The sequence below is a fragment of the Zonotrichia leucophrys genome, chromosome 2, assembly GCF_028769735.1.
Source record: "Zonotrichia leucophrys gambelii isolate GWCS_2022_RI chromosome 2, RI_Zleu_2.0, whole genome shotgun sequence".
Classification (NCBI taxonomy): domain Eukaryota; kingdom Metazoa; phylum Chordata; class Aves; order Passeriformes; family Passerellidae; genus Zonotrichia; species Zonotrichia leucophrys.
Window position 1 is genome coordinate 71,488,261 of NC_088171.1, and position 7,040 is coordinate 71,495,300.

The 7,040-nt window shown below is 52.0% G+C and overlaps 1 pseudogene; it reads right to left on the reverse strand.

Annotated features, from left to right (window-relative positions):
* Positions 1-2,162: 2,162 nt before the first annotated feature.
* LOC135443696 (katanin p80 WD40 repeat-containing subunit B1-like) lies at positions 2,163-4,883 on the reverse strand (annotated as a pseudogene).
* Between the last annotated feature and the right edge of the window lie 2,157 nt (positions 4,884-7,040).

Sequence of the window (7,040 nt, forward strand, 5' to 3'; positions counted from 1 at the left end):
CCTCCAGGTGAGAGATGCTGCTGCTGAGGTTTCCTCTATGAGTTGCACCAACAGCTGAAGCTCATGGTGAGTAAATGAGGGGCAGAGGAAGGGAAGAGAGCCTTAGGAGATGGGGAGAAAAGAATATCTTGATTTCCTGAAGTTGACTGGTAGGGATAATTTTTTTCTTTTGAGATGTTGTGAATATGGATTTCTGTGTGGTAAAAATGGGAGTAACAATGGTGTGCTACCTAAATCTGGGAACATGAAAGTCAGGTGTGTCTGGTTCAACACAGCTTTGTCTGTTGCCGCCGCCAGGGGCATGGCGTCCCGGGTCGAGGACAGCTCGGTGGCAGCGCCCCTGCCACACGGACCAAAGCCCACGCAGACTCCAATGTGAAATGACGGTGAAATGGCCTTTATTAACAGCTAGCCAGGGTAAAAGGGAAGCGGTTTCGCCTGAGCGCGACATCACGTTATGAGCGTGACATCTTGTGATATCTTGAGCCCACATTTCCCCCTCCTTTTATGACCAGCTAAAACATAGAAAATGCTAAGGTTAAAACTGACAAGTGGGAAACGTGTAACTGGTAAAAATGTACTGAAACTGAACAATGCAACATAACCGTAACAAACTTGTCTTAACTGTAAGTATTTCACAAGCAAAATGTTAACTATTCTTAACTGGTTGTTAAAGAACAACACTAAAACATCTTTTTAACACTTGTTTAAACTGTAAGGTCCAAAGTCAATGCCAGGGGCCTAATAAGATGGAATCAAAGGCGACAAGTCATGGGGACTGTATGAACCATGACTCAAAACATTTTTGCAGGACTTCTTCCTCAGCTTTTTGGCACTTTTGTAGAGGCTTCTTCCTGTTGATGCTCAGGAAATCAATCAGGTAACACACACACAAGTGATAAAACAGTTGATCATTCCGTTCAAGTAGAGTCAGAACTTGGCCAGAGTTCAAACTCTACTTGTTGGATATTCCTTAAAACAAGACTTTTCTTTTAAAAACAACAATTATGAACATGCAATCAAACCATTACACAATTGAATTCTTCCAAAACTTTGAACCATGATTGAAAACATTTCTGTTGAACCTCTCCCCCAGTCTTTCTCTGTGCCAGCATCTCTTCCCGTTCGGCCATGGAATTTCTCACAACCCTGGTGCGGTCTGCTGCTGGATTGCTCAATGACTAGTCATGGCCTTCATGGAGCGGGGTTTACAGGTTGCGGGGGTGTCTAAAGATTCAGTCCTGCAAAATAAACTTGACAAGTTTTATTAGTTTTGCCCTGAAGGTCTGGTTTGGCCCACTTTACTAGGGAGTAATAGCAGAACAACAATCTCTAAGCTGTCTTGTACAGATATTACAATGCAGGGTGTTAAAGGGTTTATTTGATATCCTCTGCATTCTTGAAGTGCTAAAAAAAAGTCTCAGATGAGATACTCAGCCATATTTCTGCTCCTTTTCTATCAAAACAAGGAAAACTATTTGGTAGACGGTACACCAATCAAGCCAGGTTGGGCACAGAAAATAACGATTTTCTTCTATACATGCTCTTCTTGCAAACATCCAAAGCCGTGGGTTCTCTCTCTGAAACACTCTTGATACATATTGTCCTATACATTACAAATACATATTATTATAATGATATATACAACTGTTTCCAGTAAATCTCTCGTGCTCAGACACCTCTAGATATGCCTGGACTGCAAAATTCAAGCCTGGCTCCAAATCTAAGTCATTTGGTATATTTAGTTCAGATATTTGATATCCTCTGCAGCCCTGGGTGCCAGCAGGGATGGCTGAGAAGCCAAGAGAAAGTCTCTTGGTTCAGGTCCTTGAGATGCACCAGCACAGTGGCACAGTGTCCTTGCCCATGTCAGATGAAGCCAAAGGGGCTGGTCCCCCACAGCAGTTGAAGTCCTTTCTGTACGGAAAGGGCATCACCCCACAGCAGGCGTTTGTGGGGCGGTGCCTGCAGTCCTCAGCAGCTGCACAGCGAGAGCAGGGCCCCGACCCACAGGGCCAGGCAACAAGAACCGACAGCACAAGCGGGAAGGAGGGGTGACAGCAGGCTCAGAGCCCTCCTGCAGGGACAGGCCAGCACACAGAGCAGCCCAGAGCTGGATGCTGAGATGAAGAGCTGAAATGAAGCAGCTTCCCTACAGGGCTCTATGGAGCCCTCCAGCCACCAGGGCCCCTCACACAGCACACACATCTCTCCACTGGGGTCCTCCATCCAGCCCCTAAGGCACTAGGGCTGGCTGGGTGACCAGCCAGGCAGATTGCACTTCCCTGCCATGCTGGAGAGGGGCAGGGGAAAAGGACATACACACTGAGAGAGCTGAAATCCAGCCAGACCACGAACAGGGGAAGCTTGGCCACCTGTGTTTGTACATGAGGAGGTGGTGGCTGTTGGTCCAGGACAGCCATGAGGCGCAGCAGTTCCCGAAAGGCACTATCATGGCTTTGGTTCTTCACAGCTGGGAGAAAGTCAGAGGCCTTCAGGCCAATGGGCTCATTCCTGGTTGCAGGAATCACTGATGGCTCTGTTCTGCTCAAAGAATTTGAGGAGGCATTCAGTGGCCTCTGGACTGGATCAGGGAGCTCCTGCTTTGGTAGCGAGGTCTGGACATCCACAGCTTGGCTGGGCTTCACTGCTTCCTTTGCAGTTCCAGGCTCATCCTCAGAAGGGGCAGGGAAGGGCTCATTTTGAGGAGGAGTTCAACAGATTGCATTCTTGGGCTGGAAGATCTCTTTGTAATCCTCTTGGTTCTGGATCTCAGCCTTTGATTCCTTCTCATCCGGGTCATCTTCACTGCTAGGACTGTGCCTCTCACTCTCCGAGTTGTGCTTCACTCTGCTCTGTGGCTTGCTGCAGCTCGTTGAGGGCCTGTCATAGATGCAGAGAAGGGAAGACCCTGTGGAGGTAGGTGGCACAAGAGGCTGGTCGTCTCTGATCAACCCTTGAGGAACAGAATCTGACTTTGGGACTCTGCTGAGATCCACAACGAAGGAAGAGACTGTGCTTTGTGCAAAGGAAACTCCTATCAGCTGGTTGTTGCTGATAGACAGATCAGCTACTTTTCCCCAGTTCACCAAGACCACATGTGGTTTGAGTGACAGGAAGTAGTTTTTTTTTGGGATATGCTGTGGTGACCAATAGGTGTTCAGATTTTAATATAAGCACCTGGTGTAGCCACTGAAGTTTGGACATGCCTCTGAGAACACACAGGGGTTAAAAAGCAAAGCTGCTCCTCTGGTAGTCTCTCTTGGATTTCTGGCGGGAAAGGCTTTGGACCTCTCCCCCTGTCCCAGCTGGGCGGGGGGAGGGGAAAAGCCACTCAGCCATGAGGTAGGCCCAGCCCAAGGATGGAAGGGTGGAGGAGCACCAAGAGACATCGGGCAGCCACCCCCCCACCCAGGTGAGAGAGAGAGAGGAGAGCCAGCGTCTGAATTCGATAGCGGCTGGCCCAGGAGGAGAAGGGGGGGAGTGTGGTGAGGAGGTGCCCGGCAGGGCAGCGTAAGAGTTCCAAAGCTCCAGAGAGGCAGAGACTGAGATATTTCACCCTTTTCTTGCATGGCAGAAACCTTGAAATGCTGATCCTTCTGGAGCTGAATGAGAAGAGAGATAAGAGAAGAGGGGATGGGCCACGAGGGAAGTGCAGAAGACTCTTGAGTGGGGGGAAAGATGATGGAGTGGCCTTTTGGCTGGACTTTTCTTGTGTGGCCATAGATGGAACAATTTTTTTTTTTCCTGAGACACAGAGACTGCATTTAGGGGGACGCAGTGCCTCAGAACCAGGAGGGTTCAGTGTGGGTACCCCTCGGCCCCAGGGGGTGTAAAAATTTGGGGGGGACAGATGTCCCGAAGGAGAGACTGTGCCTTTTTTGGAGTGAGACGAGGCATCCTTGAAAGACAACCCTAATAGCAGCTCTGGTCCATGCACAGTGGTGAGAGCACTGAGCATGGAAGGAAGGTGTCACAATGGCAAAGGATTTTCCCGGCAGTGCTGAGTGACATGGAAACACACAAGGTTTCAACGGTGTTTCCGGGGGAAGCCTATGGTACAAGAAGGACTCCTCTCCTCTTGATGAACTGAAGATTGAGTAATCTAAAGGGTGGTGCTGGACTGAGAGTTGGTGATTTGGGGGAATGTATTGTATATCAATAAACAAAGCTTGCTAATTCTCATATTAAAAGTCCCAAGCCTCCCTGTACTGTGACAAATGGTGCCCGAACAGGGACAATACAGAAGCTTGAATCTGCGAGCCACAGTCTGGTGCAGATCCCTGTCAGTCCTGACACAACTCTTTGGTGTCCAAAGAGCCAGATGCCACAAAGCTTCCAAAAGGATGGAAATGAAGGCTGCAGATATTTGCTTTGTTACCTGGTAGGGTACGAAGAACTTTGCCGGCTTCCAGGTCCCAAACTCGAATGGACCCTGAGCGGGACTCTGCCACTATGAGCTTCCCATTTGGGTTCACTTGTAGGCTCTTGATGGGGGTTGTGTGACCTGTCAAGATCATGATGCAGTTGGGCTTGCTAACTGACCATATGTTGACCTGACAGTCGTCTCCTCCAGAGCCAGCGTCTGGCCTGAACCATTTCCCAGGACTACTGAGGACACCTTGCTGCTGTGGGCCATGATCTTTTGCAGCTTCCATGCCGCCTTCGTGGTGACGGCCACGGCAATGACTCAGCGTGGCGCCTCTGGGGCGGGCAGTGTGTTCCTCCTCCCGGCGGGGCTCTGCTCTGCTAGTGCGTCCTACGGCCAGGCCGTGCACCAGGGCTGCCGCAGCCATCCTGCGGGCACTCAAACACGGTCGTGGCGAGACTATTCTGAGAGGCGGCGTGGCGGGGGACCAGGCCTCACCGCTGACCAACATCATGGGACGGGAGCGCCTTTCGGGGCTCGGGTGATTGCCTGGATGCTGGTGGGGCCCGGCAGTAACGGACCGGGACCCCCTGGCCGCCCCTGCCCCGCAACCGGCCCTTCACCAGGCTGTTATGACCAGCCTGGCCACGCAGCTGTCCGCTCATGGACCTGCCGTGTTCGCAGGGCTGCGGACCTGCCGCGCTGCCCACGCCCGCTGCAGCCAGGAGGGTCCGACATCGTCACCGCCACTGCTGCCCCTTTTTCTTAGCATTGAGCTGATCCCTCCCTCTAGGCTTGCCCCACCTCCTGCCGGGGGATGCTAGCATCTCGTAAGAATAGGTTTTCCGTGCTTTTCCCCTCTTTCTTGTTCGTGCGTGTCTGCGCTGTTCTGCAGCCCTTCTTCGCCCACTGACCGCGCCCGCATTCCTTCCCCTTTGGGGGCTCACCACCCCATGGCACATAAGGTGGAGGCCCCGCCCCGGCTCCCTCGAAGTCCGAATTAATGGCAGCGTCCCCACCTCCCAGCTAACGGCTGCACTCCGTGCCTCTGAGCTAAGGGTGGCACCACGCACCTCCTCCAGCAGTCTGTTCCAAAATGACCGCTTTTTTCCTGTAGCCGAGGCGCCTAGGCTCGGAAGCCGCGAAGAGCGTCCCCGCCGCTGTAAATCCCCATGATCATCCACGGTCTGCCTGGCCACCCCCACTCCCTGCTGGGACTCTTCCCACAAGCAGTCCTGGGTGGCCTTCCACTTTCCCCACTCCTGCTGAACTTGCTGAACTTTTTGCAGAGCCTGCATGACCCTGCCCCATAATTTTAGATTTTGCCCTGAGCCTGAGGACAGAGCCTCCTCCGCTAGGGCCCCAGGGCAACCATCCCACACTTCCGGGTGGAGAACATCTTCCGGCTGCTTAAGTACCCCAGTGCGCAGGAGCCTCGACACCACGAGGATAAAGTCTCTCAGCTCACAATCTACGCCCCACTGTCTATGAATTTTAAAAATGACCTTTGAAAGGGATTCCATCCTCTCCTTCGCTGTTTTTTCGGTGCGAGACCTCCTCCTTCACCGGCCGAGGCATGAGCCTTCCTCCTTCACCGATTTTCGGTGCGAGACTTCCTCTCCCACCGCCCCGGCATGAGACTTCCTCCTTCATCAGTCCTAGGCACAAGCCTTCCTCTTTTACCGATTCCCAGCACTAGATTTTCCCCCTTTGTCGGTCCCCCGGGAGCGTCCTCCCCGCCGGAGACAGTCCCGCTGCTCCAGCTGCCGTTCCCTCGCCCGGGTGATTCTCGCTTCCGGTATTGTTCGCAGGTTTTCGGCACCACTCGTTGCTGCCGCTAGGAGCGTGGCGTCCCGGGTCGAGGATGGCTCGGTGACAGCGCCCCTGCCACATGGACCAAAGCACACGCTGACACCAATGTGGTGGATGCTGAAATGGTGTTTATTAACGGCTAACTGGGGTAATTTATAACAGGGGGCAACGGTAGGGTAACGGTAAAAGGGGAGGGGTTTCGCCTGAGCGTGACATCGCGGTATGAGCGTGACATCTTGCGATATCTTGAGCCCACATTTGTCTCTGGACCTCCTGGCTTCCTTTGAATTGTATTACCTGGCTTTTTGGAGCTGTAGGGGTGTGAAAACTTTCAGCTTTGTCCACCCACCATAGCTGTTCACTCTCCAGCATGGTCAGTGCTTCCTCTGACCTTGATGAAAAGGGCAGCCCTGGCTGCCCAGCCTTGAGCTCAGAGAAAGCAGAGAAACCTTCAGGGCTTTCTGGCTGAAGCAACATGGAGGCACAGCCTTGGGATGGCATAAGCAGGCCACTGAAATGGGGAAAGAGTCTTCAAATCAAGGTTTTCATCCTCAGATCTGGAGGCATCCTGGGCACATTATTGGTAGGAAGAGTAAATAAGGATTGGTGTTGCATACCTTTCTCCATGCAGAGAGGAGTAACGCAGAAAATCCTGGGACATTTTATAGGAGAATTATAACCTTCTGACAAATTCATGCTGAGGTGGAGACTGGTCAGAAAACTTCTGTACTGTAGAGCTGATTGTTTTATACAGGAGGAAACTGGAGTCACAGACGAGCAAAGAGAAGAAATGTGAAGAGTCTGAAAACCACCCAACACCCCCCAAAAGATGTTAGGAGAGGTGTTTGCCTGGGATGGA